Below are 21,527 nucleotides of genomic sequence, written 5' to 3'. Positions count from 1 at the left end.
AATTCCTAACAGCTATAAAAACATACTCAGACCCTTCAGCCACACGTCACATCAACGGACACGACACACTCAACTGTCACCTCACAAGAGGTCCCTGCCAGGTCTGCTTTTATTGACTCTGGTTGTAGAGTCATTGGCAAACCTAATAAGACACTCGACCCAAATTCCTGGTATTCCTATCCAATGAGAAACACTCAAAATCATCTTATTTACCGATGATATCGTGCTTTATTTGTCTGATCCAATACACTCTCTCTCAACACTCACGGGCTTGTTTTCAATCTTTAGCAACCTGCCAGGACTCAATGAAATCCCCCCAAGTCAGTCCTGAACGCTCTAAAGTTCTCTTCCCAATTGCAGCAACGCATTTCTACCACATACCCAAAAACTGGTCTCATTTGGGATTTAACATCCCCTTAAAGCTATCTGACCTACTTAAAGTTAATTGCAAAGCCATTTTCTCAAATTTGATTAAATCTTTAAAACAATGGGACAAACTAACTTTACCTTGGTTAGAATTAATTCAAGTGTTTAAATCTTTTGTCTTTCCCAAATTATTATATTTATTTTGTGCTCTCCCCATTGATATCCCCCCTATCCTACTAAAGAAATGGCAACAAGATCTCACTTTGTTTATTTGGAAATACAAAAAGGCTAGAATCAAACTTTCAACTGTTTGTAGGTCAAAATCTAAAGGGGGCGTGGCTTTTCCTGATATCACCTGTTATTACAAAGCCATGATATTGGCTCATATGATTAAATTGCTATACCACCAACCTACTTCCTTATGGGCAACTATAGAAGAAGCTCACTGCCCCCCCCCCCTTCAATGTTACGAACTATTGTGGCTCAGAAATCTGAACGTCCCTCCTGGCATTTAATAAACCCCTTCCTCAGAGCTCTACTAAAAACCTGATATATTGAGTGAACTCATTTAACACCAAATCCGTCTATTATTTCTTCCTTTCTGGGCCAAAGATGGTTTCCACCCGCTCAAATGCCTTGCTCTTTTTCAATTTGGAGAAGAGCTTTGATGGTCTTCCTATTCAATTTACTTTCTAAAAAAAAGGGAAAAAAGAACCTTTAATGAAAGACCAAATTTACAAGAAATGATCACATCCAACACCTTGGTTTGAATACTTCCAAATCCACCATCTTTTAAATGACACTATCATATGAGAAGCCATCTCTCACCCACCCACTGACTTTGACTCTTTGATTCTTCACTCTACTGACTCAAACAAAGGACTCATTTCCTGAATATATCAGATACTACGTACAAAACTAGACTCCTCCTTACCCTCTTACTCAATACAATGACATAAAGACTGCAACTTATACCAGAGAAATGGGATTGGATTGTAAAAGTTATGACATGGAGTGAAATGGACAAGTTAACAAGGACCTTAAGAGGCTATGATTTAGAAGTATTTAAGATGGAGTGGAAAAAGTTCAGAAGATACGTAGAAAAAGAGTGGAAAATAAAAGGACATTGGACAATTTTTGATAATGACTAAGTACAAGAGGGAGGAGGATATTAATTTTGGTTCTTATTAATTAAGGGTACCTTTAATATTAAGATTTTAAGTATATAACACCGGCGGGGGTAAAGTAACAGGGGGAGGGGTGGGTAGAAAGTAATATATGGGAAAGATTTAAAAAAAGTAATTATTAATGAAGTAAGAAATTGAAATTTATTACCATATGTTACTAATAAAAATGTTTGAAACCAAAGACTGCAACCTATCCTTTACCCAGGAACACTGGAATTGCATTTGGTCCTCTGAATCTTTACAAGCTAATATAATAAACATATGAGTACCGTATCTGCTTCAAGGTTTTAGTACTGACATTTAAAGCCTTGCGCAGCCTGGGACCGGCATACCTGTGGGACTGTCTCTCCCCATATGAGCCCCGAAGGTCATTGTGATCAGCTGGCCAACATCTTCTAACCATCCCTGGCCCAAGGGACGTCTGGCTTGCCTCAACCTGGTGGAATCAGCTCCCTCTAGAATTTCGGGCCCTGCTGGATCTGTTGCCATTTCGGATGGCCTTTAAGACAGAGCTGTTCTGCCAGGCCTATGGCTGAGGCAAGCAGATGTCCTTATCCTATTATGTCATCACACTGGCTGTTGCTTAACTCAGGCCAATTACAGTTGACTTAAATGATGTGTCCACTCCATTCCATGCCGCTCAAATTCAACTTCTGAATTAATGGCTTAACTAGCTTAAATTTTAATCTATTTTAATTGTTTGATTGCTGTATTATTTATTTCTTGATTGTTTTTACTGTTGATTGGATTGTTTTATTGTGTTGGAACCCATCCTGAGCCCATTATGGGAAAGGGTGGGCTATAAGTTAACAGAAATAAATAAATGCATAAATAATATCCCAACAAAATTTTAAACTAATGGCATGTTGGTATCACCACAACTTTCTCCCACTTGCAGGAGAAATTGTGATGTTAAAAGCTTCCTATATTCACTGCTGGTGGGAGTGTTTGGAAATCAAATGGTTTTGGAACCTCATTTTAGCACAGGTTACTAGCATTACCAACATTATTATTCCAGCAGAACCAGATGGGCAACCCAATCCTGACTTCCATGGTGGCTGGCTGTGGCATAAGTAAGGTGCCACTCATCAACTCCCCAAGGACTTTGACATGCTCCGGCATGGGGGGGGGGGGGAGAAGCGTGCGTCGCTGCATGTCAGGCTGTCGCCATGGCAACTCTGCTGGAGTGCGGACTCCCAGTGTGTGGGTGAGGCGGACGCAGCAGGAGGGGAGGGCCAGCCCAGGTACCCCTGATTGGCCAGTGCTGGCATAGGCGCCGTAGCAGATTTATTTATTTATTTATTTATTTAATGATTTTTATCCCGCCCTTCCCAACAAGTGGCTCAGAGCGGCTCACAGCACAAAGTTGACAGTCGGGGTCGGGAAGAGGTAGCCCTGGAGAGGCTGATTGCCTTTCCCATCCCACCCCCCGACAGAGAACTGAGCCAACCATGGACAGACGGTCAAAGGCCAAGGAGAGAAGCCCCACCAACATGTGGAGGGGACAGGAGTGAGGCTGGGCATGCGCGCACATGCGAGAGCAGTCTGGCTCACTGATGAGGTGGGGGCGAGGGGGGGAGGGAAGGGGAAGTGTGGAGCTGCAGGATTGGCCATTCCCATGGCTATACCCATCCACTGTCAGAGACTCGTGCCAATGGTAAGTAGGTGAGGAGAATCATGTGCCCTCCCTGCAAGCCATAAACAAACAGGGAAAACATAGTGCAGGAGTCTGCAATCAGAGAAACCAGGCAAAATGTGTGTGTTGAAACAAGTACACATGCCACCAAGTCCCACAGGGAAGCCCTCCCCGGCAGGGATGCAGATTCTCACCTGTGCACCCCCCACTACTTGCAGGGAACCCCTCCCCCAGTGGCAGCAGGACACAGAGTGCGAGGCACCAGACAGAGGCCCATGGCATTGTCTCCCCCCACCTCTCCCCTCTGCTGTGTGCCATGGAACAAGGCTCCCCTGTCCAGCCTCTCGCGGAGGTGGCTCATCGCAGGCCTGCCCTCTAAGACATTCCCTCAGGGAGCCCAGGGACAGAGTGGCAGAGGGGAGGGGGAGGGGCACAGGGAACGTGCAGGAAAGACAAAGCAGGGCTCAGCTCAGACTGTATTGTGCTGGGAATGAGTGCAGCTTGGGCAGTCTCGCTGGGGGTGGGGCTCCGCTCAGAGTGGCAGGCAGGAACAGCTGACCAAGTAGGGAGTGGGGTGTAGGAGCGCCACACGCGGAAGCCTCTGTGTCGAATTCCCACCTGCAAAACAGAAGCAGAGATCAAGAGCACCTGCAGGAAGGGCAGCTGGAGCAGGGGAAGCGTTTCAGCGGGGGTGGGGGACTCTCTTAAAGGGACAGGCTCTACCCCAGCTCCCCAGAGGCATTGGATCAGCTGCCAGACCCCCCCCCCCCGTGCCTTGCCAGGGCTGGGAACGAGGCAGAGGGCAGCCCAAGGAAGGGGACCGGCAGCTGCCCCTTGCTTGAGTCCACTGCCTGGTCCAAGTGCCGGAGACACTGTCACACCACCCGGCCTCAAGCGAGGGAGGATTTTGGGGGTTCATAGGCGCACTTACCCAGCCATGGGCAACCGTCCTCGTATACTGAGCCCCCGGAGGCCGGGTACCTGTGGAGACCTGGAAACGAGAGCGGTTAGCCCCAGGGGAGAGACCTTGCTCCCCTCCTTGCAAGTCACAGAGCTCACCCTATACTGTGCAGCGTCCACCCCCAAAGTGCTCCAGCATCAGGAGCTCCCCAGCAGAGTCCCATGCAGCATGCCCTGCCCTACCTCAAGAGTTGTGTGGGCCGGGACGGAAAGCTTTGTGGGGGGGGGCTGTGATTGGGTGCTGCAGAGGAAGTGTTAGGCCAAATGCCCTCAAAACGAGGTTGGGGAATTAGTTAGGTGGGCACCTGGCTCATTAGGAATCTTTTTACCAATTTATACCAGGCTCAACCATCCAGAGGGTAAATGCTCAATAAAAAAGACTCTAATAAAAACCAATTGTAATTTATTTAGAATAATAGTTCTTTCACACAAGATAAAAATACAATACAATCACACATTCACACAGGTCTAAGAAACACAGATAGATTGATAGGGGAACATATAAGGGTAAACAGACAGGGTAATATTTACCATCGTAGTCTTCGAGGAAGGTTCCAATGGCGACATAAGAGGACAGGGGAAATGGACCCAAAACTGTGGCCAGAATTGGGGATGGATCTAGACAGCGGAACCTGGGATACTGTTAGATGCACACATGAGTGGAGTTGGGTCAGAGGTTAAATAGGCTCCCTTAGGCCCCTTAGGGGATGGGAGGTGACGGGGAGGAGAGATGGGAGGCTCTGTGATGACCATGAAGGCTGGACATTAGCAGAGCCAATGGTGAGTCCTTTGGTGACATCCAATTGGGTGTCAGCTTTAACCAATGAACTTCACCTTAGTCCTGTGAACCTGGAAACTTCCAGGTTGCGACAGGGCCTGAGGCGGCTCCAAGGGTGTCAGTATGGAAATGGCTAGGTACTTGGGATTAAGTGGGCTTATCTGGGAAGGTGACAATAGGGAATCAAATATTGACCTAGGTATCACCCGGGTAAGACAAAAGACTTGGTTGATGGAGGAGAAGTTCTTCCTCTTTTCTCATCATCTTCTGGGCAGGAGTTATTGATTAGGGTATTGCCCGGCAATCAGGAACATTAGTTGAGCTGTTAATCCATTCATGGGGCAGATGGGTTGCTTGCGGGCTAAGGGTGACTCAGGGTGTGTACGTGAGCTCCTTACTATGAAGGAATGAAGTCCAGCCTGGCAGGAAGATGGCTACAAGTGGTGTTAGCGAGACACAGTGGATTCCATGCTCAACGCTTCAACACCGGTCGCCTGGAAAGCTCCGTGGCGGCGCAGCTTCTTCCCCACCATGGCTCACCCACGTAGTGACGGGGAAACGTCCGTGCACGTTGGCAAGCACTCTACACCGGTTTAGAATGCCTGCACACTTTGGCTGTTTACACACATGAGTCCCTTTTAGTCCCTGGATGGTTTTGCTCACACCCTCTGGCCAAAGGTGTGTGGGCTCACTTCTCCAGGCGCCCTGGCAACCATGCTGGTGACTATGATATTGGGGAAACAGGGGTCTTTTCCTCACAGAAGCTTGTCCCACCAAGGGCATGTGGGGATTGGTGTGCCATTTAGTCAGCTCCCAAAGGGGTTTTGAGGCTACACCTGGAGTGGCAGCGAACTGTTTTCGGGATCCAAGGGTCTCTATGGGATACGCCTGCATTCCTGCCATCAGAACTGTGCCTCTCACAAGGGGCATTTCCCAGCTGAAAGATCTTAGGGAGCCAATTAACGGTGACCATGCCCCTGGGCCCACCCGCTCATATGCCAGAGTAGCAACGTATGCCCCAGTTCTGCTGCTGGCTCAGTGTGGCACCACTCCACCAGAAGCCATGGGCAGGCGTAAACTGAGGAGCCCGGGGAATGGCACAAATCCCATTTGTGCCAGCGGGGAGGAAGTTAGAATGACGCAACTCGCATTTCTGCCAGCGAAGGAGTTAGTTTGCTCCCAAAGCACTTTCAGCCTCCCCCCCTTTTAGGATTGTGCTGTTAATCTTACTTAATCACTGGTCTAACCTCTCATTACCCACTCAAGATGAGAGCTAGTTTGGTGTAGTGTTTAAGTGTGTGGACTCTTATTTGAGGGAACTGGGTTTGATCCCCCACTCCTCCACTTGCAGCTGCTGGAATGCCCTTGGGTCAGCCATAGCTATCGCAGGAGGTGTCCTTGAAAGGGCAGCTGCTGTGAGTGCCCTCTCAGCTTCACCTACCTTACAGGGTGCCTGCTGTGTGGGGGGGAACGTAAAGGAGATTGTGACCACTCTGAAACTCTGAGGGTGGATGGGAGGGACAGTGGCTCAGTGGTAGAGCATCTGCTTGGGAAGCAGAAGGTCCCAGGTTCAATCCCTGGCATCTCCAAAAAAGGGTCCAGGAAAATAGGTGTGAAAAACCTCAGCTTGAGACCCTGGAGAGCCGCTGCCAGTCTGAGAAGACAATACTGACTGTGATGGACCAAGGGTCTGATTCAGTATAAGGCAGCTTCATATGTTCACACAGGAGATTTGCCCCGATCTAGCCCTGCCTCCCATTCATGGGCGGCCCGACGCCCCATGGTGCCCTAGATAGACTCGCTGCCTGGTGCCCCCCGTGCCTCCCCCTCCCCGCCGCAGCTCTGTGCCCCCCCCCACACCTCCCCACCACGCCTCTCCCCCTCCCTCCCTTCGGACCCTTCCCCCCCCCCCCCGGTGCCAATTTCAAAGCCAGAACCGGCTCTAGCGCTGCATTCCGGCCCTCTAAAGCCCCCCTCCCCGGAGGAACACTGGAATCGCGGCTGAGACCGCGCTGTGGGGCTGGGCTGCACTCACCATCTCTCAGGAAGAGAATCCTGAAAGGGTGACCCCTGCTGCCTCCTCTCCCATCCAGGAAGTAGGGAGGGGAGGAATCAGCGGCGGCAGGGGTCGCCCTTTCAGGATGCTATTCCAGACTGAGAGACAGTGAGTGCGCTCTGGCCCTACGGCGCAGTTTTAGCCATGATTCCAGTGTTCGGCCAGGGAGGGGGGCTTTAGAGAGCTGGAACGTGGGGCTAGAGCCGGTTCCAGTGTTGAAATTGGCACCGGGGTGTGTGTGGGAAGGGGTCCGAAGGGAGGGAGAAGAAGGAGGCATGGCGGGGAGGCACAGGGGTGGGGCGCGGAGATGTGGTGGGGAGGGGGGAGGCACAGAGCCGCGGGGGTGGGAGGCAAAGGGAGGGAAGGGAATGAAGGGGTGGGCGGTGGCGGTGGGGGGCTGGGGAGAAAGGCAAACTAGGTGCTTGCCTGGGGCACTGGGAGGGGGTTGGGAAGCTCAATTTTGGGCCCCCACCCTCCCGGCGCCCCAGGCAGCCGCCTAGTTTGCCTAGCAAGAGGGCCGACCCTGCTCACATTCAAATTAAAAGTGCAGGATCCCATCTGCCCTCCAAGCTGCACCCACTCTCACGCCGTCTCCAGACAGCTCCTATCTGCATGAAAAAGCTTCCTGGATTTTCTGGTATCATCCCCCTGAATTGGATGTAGGTCGCATAATTGCACCCACCTAAAGTCTTGGTGGCAGCATGTGCAAAAAGGACCTATGGATATTTGTGTATCATCCACTGAGCATGAGTCAGGGGTGTGATGCGGCAGCTAAAAAGGCCAATGTGATTTTGGGCTGTATCAACAGAAGTACAGTGTCCAGGTCATGTGAAATGATGATATCAGGCCTCACCTGCTGGCATCGAGGGTGCAGGAGATTCCACAGAGGCTGCCTGCCCCCACATCCTTTGGCTCAGGGTTTCCGGTCTCACTGGCTTCCTGAGTGAACCCTGCCCTTCCTGAGAGATCTTGACCCAGGCCCCCCACCGCTGAGCCCCCAGGCCTCAGAAGAAGGAAGCAACTTAGCTGGGAAGCCATGTGACCGCTAGGGACACCGCTAGGGACCCACCCAAGAGGAGCCCTTTCCCTTCTGAATTAGGACTTTGCTGCTGACCTTGTAGTCAGGCCTGTCCACTGCTCTGGCTGCCTGCCAGAAAGGTCAAGGGGTGCAGCCGCATGCTTTGTGGACGGAAAGCACTTGGGCTTGAGGGGCCTGGGGTCTCTGCTGGCAGCTGAGGAGGGCTGGGGAGAGATGCCCACTTTGGCCAGGGGAGGAGGAGCAGGAGGGGAGGGCTGGGGAGAGATGCCGCTTTTGACCAAGGGAGAAGGAGCAGCAGGGGAGGGCTGGGGAGAGATGCCCCCTTTGGCCAGGGGAGGAGGAGCAGCAGGGGAGGGCTGGGGAAAGATCTCCCCTTTGGCCAGGGGAGGAGGAGCAGAAGGGGAGGGCTGGGGAGAGATGCTCCCTTTGGCCAGGGGAGGAGGAGCAGCAGGCGGCTGGGGAGAGATGTCCCCTTTGGCCAGGGGAGGAGGAGCAGCAGGGGAGGGCTGGGGAGAGATGCCCCCTTTGGCCAGGGGAGGAGGAGCAGGAGGGGAGGGCTGGGGAGAGATGCCCCCTTTGGCCAGGGGAGGAGGAGCAGCAGGCGAGGGCTGGGGAGAGATTCCCCCTTTGGCCAGGGGAGGAGGAGCAGAAGGGGAGGGCTGGGGAGAGATTCCCCCTTTGGCCAGGGGAGGATGAGCAGCAGGCGAGGGCTGGGGAGAGATTCCCCCTTTGGCCAGGGGAGGAGGAGCAGAAGGGAGGGCTGGGGAGAGATTCCCCCTTTGGCCAGGGGAGGAGGAGCAGAAGGGGAGGGCTGGGGAGAGATGCCCCCTTTGGTCAGGCGAGGAGGATCAGCAGGCGGCTGGGCAGAGATGCCCCCTTTGGCCAGGGGAGGAAGAGCAGCAGGGGAGGACTGTGGAGAGATACCCCCTTTGGCCAGGGGAGGAGAAGCAGCAGGCGGCTGGGGAGAAATGTCCCCTTTCGCCAGGGGAGGAGGAGCAGCAGGGGAGGGCTGGGGAGAGATTCCCCCTTTGGCCAGGGGAGGAGGAGCAGCAGGCGAGGGGGGAAAGATCTCCCCTTTGGCCAGGGGAGAAGGAGCAGCATGGGAGGGCTGGGGAAAGATCTCCCCTTTGGCCAGGGGAGGAGGAGCAGCAGGGGAGGGCTGGGGAGAGATGCCCCCTTTGGCCAGGGGAGGAGGAGCGGCAGGCGGCTGGGCAGAGATGCCCCCTTTGGCCAGGGGAGGAAGAGCAGCAGGGGAGGACTGTGGAGAGATACCCCCTTTGGCCAGGGGAGGAGAAGCAGCAGGCGGCTGTGGAGAAATGTCCCCTTTCGCCAGGGGAGGAGGAGCAGCAGGGGAGGGCTGGGGAGAGATTCCCCCTTTGGCCAGGGGAGGAGGAGCAGCAGGCGAGGGGGGAAAGATCTCCCCTTTGGCCAGGGGAGAAGGAGCAGCATGGGAGGGCTGGGGAAAGATCTCCCCTTTGGCCAGGGGAGGAGGAGCAGCAGGGGAGGGCTGGGGAGAGATGCCCCCTTTGGCCAGGGGAGGAGGAGCGGCAGGCGGCTGGGGAGACGACCTCCCTCCACTGTAGTATCAGAGACCCACGCTTTGTCTGGGTTCTGGCTGAGGAGCCAGGAGGGACAGCAAAGGGGTCAGATGGGAAGAGGTCAACAGGCTGCTGTGAAGGGGCTGGGGAGGCACCATCCCACCTCTCTGCTTGTGTTGTGGTAGGTCTGGCCCCCCCCTCCAGCTTTGGTGGGAAGCTCTGAGTCACAAGCAAGGAGAATGAACCAGCCTTTCTGGCGAGCTACGTCTGGCTGAAGGCCCTGCCAGGGGTGGGGCTGGGGGGCAGAGGCCGACCCGACCTGCAGGAAGAGGGGGGATGGAGGAGGCTGCCCCACAAGAGAAAGGGAATGGGCTGCCTCACCCCATGGAGGCCACATTCTTGGGAGCTGAGCACGACTTCTTTGCTGGTGTCTCTTTGTCAGAGGCCTGGCCTGGGCGGGCTCGTGGCCTTGGCCTCTTCTGGGTGAAGTGAGGGTTGCTGTGTGTGTGTGGGGGTAGTGGTTTGAAGAGCTGCAAAGAGGGACTTCCTGCTGTTCCCACTGGAGGGGGTGGGGTGGGGACTGCTCTGCGTGGCCCGGTCCAGATGGACAAGAAGGGAAGGGCAAGCTGGCCCCGCCCTCTAGTGACCTTCCCTTCTCAAGAATGCGGGATTTCCTCTGCTGACAGACCTCCCAAAGAACCAGTTTGGTGTAGTGGTTAAGTGTGCGGACTCTTATCTGGGAGAACCGGGTTTGATTCACCACTCCTCCACTTGCACCTGCTGGAATGGCCTTGGGTCAGCCAGAGCTCTCTTATCTGGGAGAACCGGGTTTGATTCCCCACTCCTCCACTTGCACCTGCTGGAATGGTCTTGGGTCAGCCAGAGCTCTCTTATCTGGGAGAACCGGGTTTGATTCCCCACTCCTCCACTTGCACCTGCTGGAATGGCCTTGGGTCAGCCAGAGCTCTCTTATCTGGGAGAACCGGGTTTGATTCCCCACTCCTCCACTTGCACCTGCTGGAATGGCCTTGGGTCAGCCATAGCTCTCTATCTGGGAGAACCGGGTTTGATTCCCCACTCCTCCACTTGCAGCTGTTGGAATGGCCTTGGGTCAGCCATAGCTCTCTATCTGGGAGAACCGGGTTTGATTCCCCACTCCTCCACTTGCAGCTGTTGGAATGGCCTTGGGTCAGCCAGAGCTCTCTTATCTGGGAGAACCGGGTTTGATTCCCCACTCCTCCACTTGCACCTGCTGGAATGGTCTTGGGTCAGCCAGAGCTCTCTTATCTGGGAGAACCGGGTTTGATTCCCCACTCCTCCACTTGCACCTGCTGGAATGGCCTTGGGTCAGCCAGAACTCTCTTATCTGGGAGAACCGGGTTTGATTCCCCACTCCTCCACTTGCACCTGCTGGAATGGTCTTGGGTCAGCCATAGCTCTCTATCTGGGAGAATCGGGTTTGATTCCCCACTCCTCCACTTGCAGCTGTTGGAATGGCCTTGGGTGAGCCATAGCTCTCTATCTGGGAGAACCGGGTTTGATTCCCCACTCCTCCACTTGCACCTGCTGGAATGGCCTTGAGTCAGCCAGAGCTCTCTTATCCGGGAGAACTGGGTCCGATTCCCCCCTTCTCCACTTGCACCTGCTGGAATGGCCTTGGGTCAGCCAGAGCTCTCTTATCTGGGAGAACCGGGTTTGATTCCCCACTCCTCCACTTGCACCTGCTAGCATGGCCTTGGGTCAGCCATAGCTCTGGCAGAGGTTGTCCTTGAAAGGGCAGCTGCTGTGAAAGAGCAGCTGCTGTGTGTCCTTGAAAGGGCAGCTGCTGCCCTCTTAGCCCCACCCACCTCACAGGGTGTCTGTTGTGAGGGGGGGGGAAGGTAAAGGAGATTGTGAGCCGCTCTGAGACTCTTCGGAGTGGAGGTCGGGATATAAATCCAATATCTTCATCTACCTCACAGGGTGTCTGTTGTGGGGGAGGAAGGGAAAGGAGATTGTGAGCCGCTCTGAGACTCTTCGGAGTGGAGGGCGGGATATAAATCCAATATCTTCATCTACCTCACAGGGTGTCTGTTGTGGGGGAGGAAGGTAAAGGAGATTGTGAGCTGCTCTGAGACTCTTCGGGGTAGAGGGCGGGATATAAATCCAATATCTTCATCTACCTCACTGGGTGTCTGCTGTGGGGGAGGAAGGGAAAGGAGATTGTGAGCCGCTCTGAGACTCTGATGTTCGGAGTGGAGGGCGGGGATATAAATCCAATGTCTTCTTCTTCCAAGGGTAGCTCCTCGGGCCCCCCCTCCAGTGTGCTTCAACCGTCCTCCTCTTCGGTTCCAAAAGGGAACGACTCCGCTTCTTTCAGCCCTGGAAGGACCTGCCCTGCTCTGCTGTAGCCACCATAAATGCCCGTCCTGGGGCATCGCACTTCTTCCAGGGAATCCGGCCTCTGCGCCCACAAAGGGGGCCCTGCTGTGCCAAAGCGGAGGGCGCAGGCGGGAAGAGGGGCTGGAAGAGAGGGAGCCGGTGGCTTTGGCCCCCCTGCCGGGTCAGCGGCCCAAGTTCTGCCCAAACAGCCAGGCTGGACTCGGCAGAGGTCTGTGCCGATGGGGGGGAGGGCAGGAAGCAGCCGGGCACCCTCCACCAGCGCCGGCTACCGCTGCGCCAGGCCATCCCATCCCCAGCCTGCCCGAGAGTCCCCCCCCCGCCCCCCCCCAGCGCCTTGGGCTGCTGCCGCTGCCGCCACCGGCCCTCCGCTGGCCTGCCTGCCTGCCTGCCTTCCATCAGCACCGCGGAGAGCTCCTGGCACCGCGGCGAGGCCTTGGCAGGCAGCAGGCGGGGGTGGGGCTGTCCCGCCGCCGCAGAAGGGATCCGGCAAGCCAGAGGTGGGTGCGAGGCCGAGGAGACAAGCCTGACAAGCCCCCGCCCCACCCCCGGTCTCTCTGGGCGCGAGGGCTGCAAGAAATGCGGCGAGGGGCCCCTCCAGCCCCGACTGCGGCTCGTCTGCTCCGCGGAGGGTGCGGATTTCCCCGCCGCCAGAGGTGAAGCCAGCGGGCCGAACTCCTGTGCTAGGAGGGCCGCATTTGCCATAAAGGGACCTTGTCGGGCCAGGCCACGCGCGTCATAAAATGTGATATCAGGTCGCAGAGACATCGACTTTATAAAGGACACAGACAAACACAAAGATTTTTGTTTAAAAAAAAACCCTTTAAATAAAACATGCTTAAACCATTAGCTCTTGTTGGTATTAAACGTTGCTTTCTTTGTATCTCTCCCGTGCACAGCAGAACCACTGAGCCAAGCCACTCTTCCTTCTATTGGCTGAGGCTCCTCCGCCTCCTGAGGCCCTGGGAAGGAGCCTCAGCCAATGGAGAAAATAGAGGTTTTGCTTTGTAGCTCCTGTGCGATTGAGCAAGCTTGGTAAAGCAAACTGTGCTGCAGAAGGCAGCGAGGGGTAAACAGTTTCCTTGGGGCTCTTATGCGCCTCTTGATTACTTAGGCATCTGGGGGCCTTCCTCTTTCTTTGTTCTCGAGAGCACGAGATCTTTGGCCATCTCAGGGGGGTTCGTTCAGGGGGGAGTGGGTTGGTCTGTCTATGCTCTGTTGTTTGAAATCCGTGCTCTATCCTTCGCTCTCTTAGTAAAGTCTTTGGTGTACATCAAAACAAACACGTGGGCGGGGCGGGGGGGCTCCCAATCGCTTCGAAGACCAGCAGGAATGGATCGAAGGCTGGGCGCCCTTCCTTCCTTCCTTCCTTCCTTCCTTCCTTCCTTCCTTCCTTCCTTCCTTCCTTCCTTCCTTCCTTCCTTCCTTCCTTCCTTCCTTCCTTCCTTCCTTCCTTCCTTCCTTCCTTCCTTCCTTCCTTCCTTCCTTCCTCCCTCCCTCCCTCCCTCCCTCCCTCCCTCCCTTCCTTCCTTCCTTCCTTCCTTCCTTCCTTCCTTCCTCGCTCTCCCCGCTTCTTCACCTTGCGCCCACGGACCCCTTCCCTTCCTCTGACTGGATGTGTGTGTGGGGTGGGGGGCGGCCGCTTTCCCGAGGCCTGTGGCGAGGATGCTGCTCAGAGACAGAGGGGAGCGCCGCACTCCCTGCTCTCCTTTCCCGAAGTCAGTCGAAGGCGAAATTGAACCCGAGTGGGTGTGGGGGGGGAGGGGAGGGGGGAGAAGACGCGGAGGCTGGTGGGGTGGCGGGACTCGCCCTCCCTCCCTGGCTGCTCCAGCGCCTTCCTGCAAGAGCGTCTCCCCTTGGTGGCGGCCGCGGGGCTCTGGGTTTAGCGCTCAGGGAGGCGGCGATGAGTCAGAGGGGGCGACGCGAGCCGCGGGAGCCGCCGGTTGGTTTTTGTGGGGGGTGGGGTGGAGTGGGGGGGCGGCGGGGCGCGCGCGGAGAAGTGTGAATGCCAGCGCAGCAGGGTTGGGCGGGCGGCACACGGAGAGCCCTGCGGCAGAGCACTGGACTTTCTCCACCGCCCACCCCCACCCCCTACTCCCAACTTACTGCGGGTATTGGGGGGGGGGAGGGGTATGAGTCACTCTTCGGGAGGTGGGCGCAGGAGGGGCGGGGGGGCCTCCTTTCTCTGTGGCTGCGGGCGCTGCCTGCCTGTCCTGGAGCCCCCGGCTGGGTGCCGGCAGGGAGGCCGGGAAGGGAGGAGCGGGGCGGGGGGCCAGCCCTCCCTGGACTGACTCCCAGCCCCCCCCTCACTGCAGCCGCTCCCCCCCCCCTTTCCCTCCCGGCTCGGGTGACGCAGGAAGCGGTTGCCGAGAATGAGTCACGCCGCTCGGAGGGCTCAGTGAAGGGGGGGGGGGGGGCTGCTAAATATAGTGCGGGGGGGAGGAGCGTCCCGTCTGAGGAGGGGCCGGCCGGATGGGGCAGTTTAGTTCCGGGCCCTGGAGGGGGGGATGGATCTCGCCCCTCCACGCAGAGTTTGAACGACGGTCGCGAACGGGGGTGGGTGGGGGGGGCTGGAGGCTTCCATGGGCTATGGGCTCTCTTGGGAAATGTAGCCCCTCGCGGCTGCCCCTCCAGCCGGCCAGAGGAGGACAAGAGACCCTGCCCCGCCTCTCCCCCCCCCCGCCGCTGCGGGCTCTGCAGCCGGGTCAGGCCAGGCCAGGGGGCGGCGAAGGGTCCGGCGGGGGCAGCGGAGCGGGTGGAGCTTCCGAGGAAGGCGGGCGAGATCGTCTGAAAGGCGGAGGCCCTCTGGGAGTCTGGGGGAGGGCAGCGATGGGCGGGGGTCTCCATGCCTCAGGCCGGCAGCCCGGGACAGGATTCTGGGAAGCGGCGCCCGGAGCTTCTTGGGCTCCCTTGCAGGGTTCCTGTGGTGGGGCAAAGCAACGAGGTCTGGGGCCGGGAAGCAGCTGGGGAGCCTGCGTTTGTGTGCTTTTGTGACAGTTGATGATTGTGAGATGTTTAACACAGTTGTTTTGCAGAGGTACCACACCATAAATGGATATCACTGTGAAGTGAAACCAGCACTTTCCAAGCAAGGAAAGCAGGCTGCCACTGGCCAGCAGACTCTGCAGAGCTTCGGCAAGGAGAGGGCTTACTGTGTCTGCTCTTGATCTGCTGTTTATTGCTGTAATGTTTGTGTCCATCGCTTCGTATCTGAAGGAGGTGTAATCAAGAAGATGTGATTGCAGGACCCGGGGTATGTAGACCGCATCGATGGGGATCTAGATTGCCAGACCCCATGATTTGGTCGGGGTGGGGTGGGGTGTCATGATCCTGGGCCTAGTGAGGCCTGCAGGCCCCAGGAAGCCTGCTTAGGAGTACTGGGAAGAGCCTACATTTCCCAGGATCCCCTCTGATTGGGTAGCAGGGGTTTTGGAGGGAAACAGGACCAGAGAGAGGTGGGGCCTGGGAAGAGAATATATAAAGGCCAAGTCCAGGAAGTGGGAGACAGAGCTGAGAAAGAGCTGCTGCCAGGGAGAGGCCCTTGCCCTGTAAGGTAGGGTGAGTGGGCGCAATTTGGTTGTTTTTCCCTTCACCCCTTTTACTGTTTTATGCACCTTGTTGTTGATATTGCACTTACTTTAAAATAAACCTTTTTGTTGCTGTTCACTCTGCCTGGTCCTCACGCCTATTACTTGGCCTAAGCAAAGGGAGGCCTGAGGGCTTGGGAGGGGACTCTGGGTCTTCTCAAGGGAGACTCTTAACCCAGAGTGGTGGCAGTAAGTGGCAGGGCAGCTCCAGCAGAGAAAAAGTCCCATGAGCGGGTGGAAACTATGGATCTGTTTGGCTCACTGGCCAGGGCCTGGCCGCTGAGTGAGCTGCAGCGAAGGAGCAGTGGGAAAATGGAGAATTGTTGATTGGGTGGGCCTAGTTTCATTCCAAGGCGGAGGGAGGCTCAGAGGTGGCAGGGCAGGGGAGAGAGAGAGAGGTCTGGTGAGCCCAAGGTGGGGTTCTGCCCAAGGCAGTTGTGAAATCTTGCAGACTCCTTGCAGGCCATTTAGGAGGTGTTGTTCCCTCTTTCCGGGGACTTCCTTTGGGTCCAGCCACTTTGTGTTATATCCTTAGTCTGTTTTGGACTCTGGGAGGGTCGTGCAGAGTGAGTCCTGAGGCATCACACCTAAAACGGCCCTCCCCCCAGACTCCCAGTGTGGATGTGTGGTTTGTTGTATAATTATTTCATTACATATTGCAATGTGATAATAGAAATAAAGTGCACAATTATATCATACTGAAATCATTGCCGCTGCCCCCCCCCCCATCCGTGGAAAAATTGTCTTCCACAAAAATGGTCCCTGGTGCCAAAAGGTTTGGGGGGCGCTGCTCTAGATGAGAGCCCTTCAAGGACTTGGAGATGGTGATCCTGCCGCTTCTCAGTCTCTCCAGGGGAAACATATCCAGCTCCCTCAGCCTTTCCCGCAGTCTCTAGACCCCGCCCTGTGTTTGTTGCCAGCTTGTCTAGATCCTTCTTAAATTGTGGTGCCCAAAACTGAACACAGTACTCCAGGTGAGGTCTAACCAGAGCAGAGCAGAGCGACACCATCACTTCCCTTGATCTGGACACTAGACTTCTGTTGATACAGCCCAACATTGCATTTGCCTTTTGTAGCTACCGCGTCACACTGTAAACTTTATTTCTTTTGACAAGCAATAGTCTTGTCTCCTTTATGCAAACCCCTCGCCTTTAACTTTAAAGGAATATCCCAACGCAACCCAACACAGCGCCCCTTGGAAACTGCACCAGAAAGGTCCGGATCACTTCCTGTTGAACCGCCGCCTTCATGGAGGTCAAACAAAGGGGAAAGCCAATGAGACGCCCCCCCCCCCATGTGGTGACCGCTCAGAGCGTCAGGCTAGGAGATCCGCCTTGAACAGCAGGCGCTGCTGGGCCGGGACCTCCCTGCGGAGACAGGCGGGGAACAGGGGAAGCGAGCTGGGGTGGGGAGGAAAGACTCCCTCCTGCTCAGCTGCCCAGCCAGAGCCACGCTCACAGCTCTCCGCAGCTAAGCAGGGCCGGCCAGGCCGGGAGACTCACCCCCCCCTCCTCAGTCCACGCAGTGGGTGTGGCAAACCGCCTCTGCACATCTGTCTCTTGCCGTGGAAGGAAGCCCTCCTCCGGCTCGCCAGGAGCTGGCTGTACTTGGCGGCATTTTGCACCTGCACATGACACAGCTGCTCCCGGCCACTGCCTTCTCGGGGAATGCTGAAGCGGCGGCGGCGGCGGCGGCGAGAGCCTTTGGGCCTGCCTCCTCACAGGTGGCTTCTTCATGGCGCGTCTGATCGGCCGCCCTTCAACAGAGGATGCTGGACGTGATGATGGAGCCCGCTGGGCCTAAGCCTCATCCTGGCACTGCTGGGCAGGGGAGGGGAGGGGAGGGGGCCCAGCCCAGCAGCCTCTTCCTCCTCCCCCCCCCGCCAGGAAAGCTGCAACGCCAGCCAGGGCGAGAGGGGAGGAAGGGCTGCTGGATTCTGACTCCCCGGAGAGGCCTCAGCGCTGCCCCCTGGTGGGCAGGATCGCTCGCTGCGCGCGGCTCCCAGCTGGGAGGAGATCAGGAGCCATGCGCCGTGCCCCCCCACCCCACCCCGGGCTGGGCGCTTCGGCCGGGGGTGCCTTGGGGGGGGGGGCGGAAGGGTCTGGCTTGGAACTGGAGCCCTCCTAAGCTTCCTTCCTTCCTGCAAACGCCGCAAAGGCAAATGAAGCCATCCTGGCTGTAGATTCCGTAGGATCCACCGAATGTTCTTGACTCCGGAGGGAAAAGACTTTAAAATCCCCTTGTGGATACTCCCTGGGAGGGAGGGAGGGAGGGAGGGGAACCAGAGCAGAAAGCCGCCCCGTGCGTGTGTCGCGCCTGCCTTCCCAGCCCCCCCCCATCTGTGACAACAAGGGAAGCGAGGGAAGGAAACGGGGGGAGCCCCCCCTATCCAAGGCGGCACACGACGGAGGGTGTATGGCGAGGGGGGCACGCAAGCAATGGGCCGGAGGATGACGGAGAGTCCAGCGTTCCCAGGGTCTCCCCAGCTCCGCCACGTATGCAGAGGCGCCATCCTCACAAGATGCCCTGAGGGGGCTCCCTCCCCTGGCTGGTCACTTCCTGGCCTCCGGCGAAATGGGGGCTTCCTTCATGCCCCCAGAGAAGGGCCCGGGCGCTGAAGAGGAGGACATGGGGCAAAGGGCAGGCTTCCTCGACTGGCTTTGGAGGGCGCTCTCTGCCGCCGCCCTCTTTGGCCCAGCAATTCCTTGGCATTCAGCCCGGGAGGCTGGCCCCTCTCCGGTCACCCCCAGAGCACTTGCTGCGCCCACCCGCGCTGTGCTTCCGGCAGTGCCGCCCTGGCCCAGGAGAGGGCCGCGGGTTTCCCTCCACAGACTCACCGCCCCCGAGCCAGAAGCAGAAATCCCAGAGCCACTGCAGGCCCCCTCCCTCCCTCCCTCCCTCGCTGCACTTGGGCGGCTGCAGTCCCTGGAGACTCCCCGGCTCTTCCGAAATGTTGCTTAGGGCCTGAAGCCTCTCCGAAGGCCCCTCTGGACCCTGAATGACGCCGTCGCCCCGGTTCCCCAGAGAGAAGGGAGGGGCGGGAATGGCGGAGAGTTCGCCTTCAGCAGGAGCGCCCCGGGGAGAGGAAGGGGGCGGGCGGGAGGGCGCCCTCCTGCAGCTGCAGAGGACAGGCTCACATGGCCAGCAGCTGCACCCGATTGGCCAGGCCGCCTGGCTAGCAACACATCTGACCGGGTCAACTAGCCTCAGGCCAGAGGGTGGCGAGGGGGCAGACTGGCTTCTGGGTGGACAACCCCCCCCCCCCCTCGGAAGGGCCGGAGACTCTGTCCCTGGGTCCCCGCCGGGCAGGGGAGGGGTGGCTAAAGAGATTTTGCCTTTCGAGGATTTGGACTTCATGTTCAGGAGTCGAGGAGGAGATGATTGCATTTATATCCCGCCTTTCACTCGGCGCTCAGAGCGGTTTATAGCCTCCTCTCCTCCCCTCCCCCTGCGAGGGAGGTGGGGCTGAGAGATCAGAACAGTCGTTCAAGAACTGTGGCTGACCCAGGCGCATGTGGGGAAGGAGCGGGGGATCCAGACCAGAGTCCCCGCACAGTTAATCCCTCCACCCCACTGAGCACAGGCGAAAGAGGCCGGGCCTGTCCGTTTAGGGGAGGAGGCCAGCAAGGGAGGTGCCAATAATGCGGGGGGGGGAGGGGGAGTGGGTAGAAAGACTCACCCTGAGCCTCGCGCTGGACGCTCAACTAGACACAACCCGGGCCTGAAGACCTGGGGGGTGGGGGAGGGAGGGAGAGGGCCCTCCTCTCTGGAGCGGGGTGGCCGATGAAGACCCCCGCCCGCCGCTCTGCAGTCAAGCCCTTGGCCCCCGATTCCGGACCGCTGACGGGCTGCACTCGCCACCTTCAGTCACTGTCCCAGAACCATAGAGATGGAAGGGCCCTCCAGGGTCATCTAGTCCAGCCCGTAGTCTCGTAAGGCGGAGATGCGACCATCGCCCTCGAAGGGCTGGGCCCAGGGGCTGTGGCCTCCCGGCTCCCCTCCCCGCGGCAGCAGGTGGAAGTGGGACAGCGGGAGGCCAGGGGGCTACAAGAAGACAGGGCTGCTTTCCAGACGGACCAAGGTTCTGCGCGGTGCTTCGGGTTTCTCCTGTGGTGGCCGTGGGCCACAGCTGCCATCTCGCTGCCGAGCCGGTGCGTTTCTTTTACAATCGATTTGCTCCTTTGGATGGGGCAGTTTCGCAGTAGCTCCCGGTGCCTCTGGCGCCCGAGCGACCTCTAGTGGGCCATCCAAATCAGCATCCAACACCGCGCTGCTTCGAAGGCCGCCCCGTCGCCGGTGGCTTCAGGCCGGAACCCGCCCTGGTCCCCCTCCCGGCCTTCGCTAAAGAAGAAGGGTCACTTCTGCCCGCTGAATGTTTCCACAGAACTCCAAAACGCGAGAGTTTCCGGTCCTTGGACTCTATTGCGCTAGGACAGGCTGCGGTTCCTCTCCCCGGATTTCGTCTGGGCAGACCTGGCTGTTCACAGCTCCAGCGAGGCGACCCCTTCGGGCGGCTCCCGAGAGGGAATGGTGGCCCCTCCCATCGGGGAATACGTCCAGCACAGCTGGGGGGAGGGAGAGCTCTCCCTAACGGGGTGTGTGGGGTGGGGTGGGGGGCTTAAGAGCTGCAGTTCTTTGCGCTTTTATTGAACAACGCGGGCCCCCGACAGCCAAAGAGTTTGGGAGGCCCCTTGCAAGAGGGGCAGCAGAGGCCCCATGGGGCCAGCGGGTGAAAAGGAAGGAAGGAAGGGCGCCCCATTGGACCAGCCAGCAGCCGCGGGGGCTTCTGTTCCTGTTTTCAGGAGCGGCCCTGCAATTCCACCCCCCGCCTGACCTGGAGCTGCGCAGAGACCCGCACAGGCGGCCCCTCTCCCCACCGGCCCCCATTCCCTCCTCCAGGAGAAAGGGGGACCCACCGGGGCTGCGGAAGCCTCCCCCAGCCGCTCTTAGCCGCGCCCCCTTCGGGGGGACCCAGATCAGAGGGGCTCCGGGGCACCACTTCTTGGCTCTTGGGGAGGGGGGGGGGTCACCTGCCGCCTGCCCCATGGACGCCCGGAAGAGAAGGCGAGGCCACGGCCCCCTGCCCCCGCGGAGGAGTTTGTGCTCCCCTCGGCCGGCTGCAAGACCCCCTCGCAGAGCCCCAGGCCCGCCCACTGGTGGGGAGAGGATGGGGGCTTTATGTCGCCCCACCGGGTGGCCGATGCAGGTTTGGAAGCCTAGGGGGCGGGGCTCACTGCACCCCTTTCCACATTCTCGGGCCTCTTCCGTGGCATCGCGCCCGAGAGTCAGGGGACCTGCCTGCCCTCCTCTTCTGGCGATGCGCTAGGGAAGTGCGTGCTCTGCACCGGAGCAATGTCAAGGTGCCACCGCGGAGTGGGATCTGGCACGGGCTTTGGCTTCCCCCGGAACTCTTCTTGGGGGGGGGGGGGGACGACGCAGAACACAGTCCTGCCTGGGCAATGGCGGCTCCCAAGGAGGCCGAGGGCCGGCCGGCAGTTCTGTGGGCGCCGCACCCTGAGGTGGGTTTTGGAAACGTGCCCCGGGAAGAGCGGCTCAGCTTTGGAGGGGGTCTGGCACTAGGGCAGCTGCCGCGGTTCCCAGGAGAGGAGTTTGCCTGCCTCCCTCCCCCCCCCGCCCCCGCCTGCTGCTCTGGTCTCCCCGCGAGCGCCGCCCTGGGCGGAAAGGAAAGGCCGAGGCTGCTCGAGAGACACGGCCAAGCTTTATTGAGTTCGGTATTTATTGCCAGGGCGAGGAGGGGGTCGCTGCGTCCCAGGATGAGGGGGACAAGAGAAGCACAGAGAAGCGAAGGGGGCCCTCTCTGCTCCCTGCCCGGGGGGGGGAGCTGCCCTGGAGGCCGGGGAGGTTTCAAGGAGTGGGCTGCTGCGGGAGGGGGGATATTTCATAAGCCCCCCCCCATATGTGCTCGGACTTCCTGGGAGCCCGCTGGACCTCTGGTTTGCACCCCCCCCCAAAGCCTCCTTCCCACCCCGCCCAGCTCACT

General features: G+C 58.0%; 1 protein-coding gene across 1 annotated transcript in view; it reads left to right on the top strand.

Moving 5' to 3' along the window:
* LAMTOR4 (late endosomal/lysosomal adaptor, MAPK and MTOR activator 4) overlaps nt 1-21,527 on the top strand; it is a 440,193-nt gene that overhangs the window by 326,027 nt on the left and 92,639 nt on the right. The gene's annotated exons all lie outside the window — the stretch shown is intronic.

The sequence above is a fragment of the Heteronotia binoei genome, chromosome 15 (assembly GCF_032191835.1).
Source record: "Heteronotia binoei isolate CCM8104 ecotype False Entrance Well chromosome 15, APGP_CSIRO_Hbin_v1, whole genome shotgun sequence".
In the NCBI taxonomy this organism is placed as follows: domain Eukaryota; kingdom Metazoa; phylum Chordata; class Lepidosauria; order Squamata; family Gekkonidae; genus Heteronotia; species Heteronotia binoei.
This window is presented reverse-complemented; position numbering and strand designations above follow the sequence as displayed.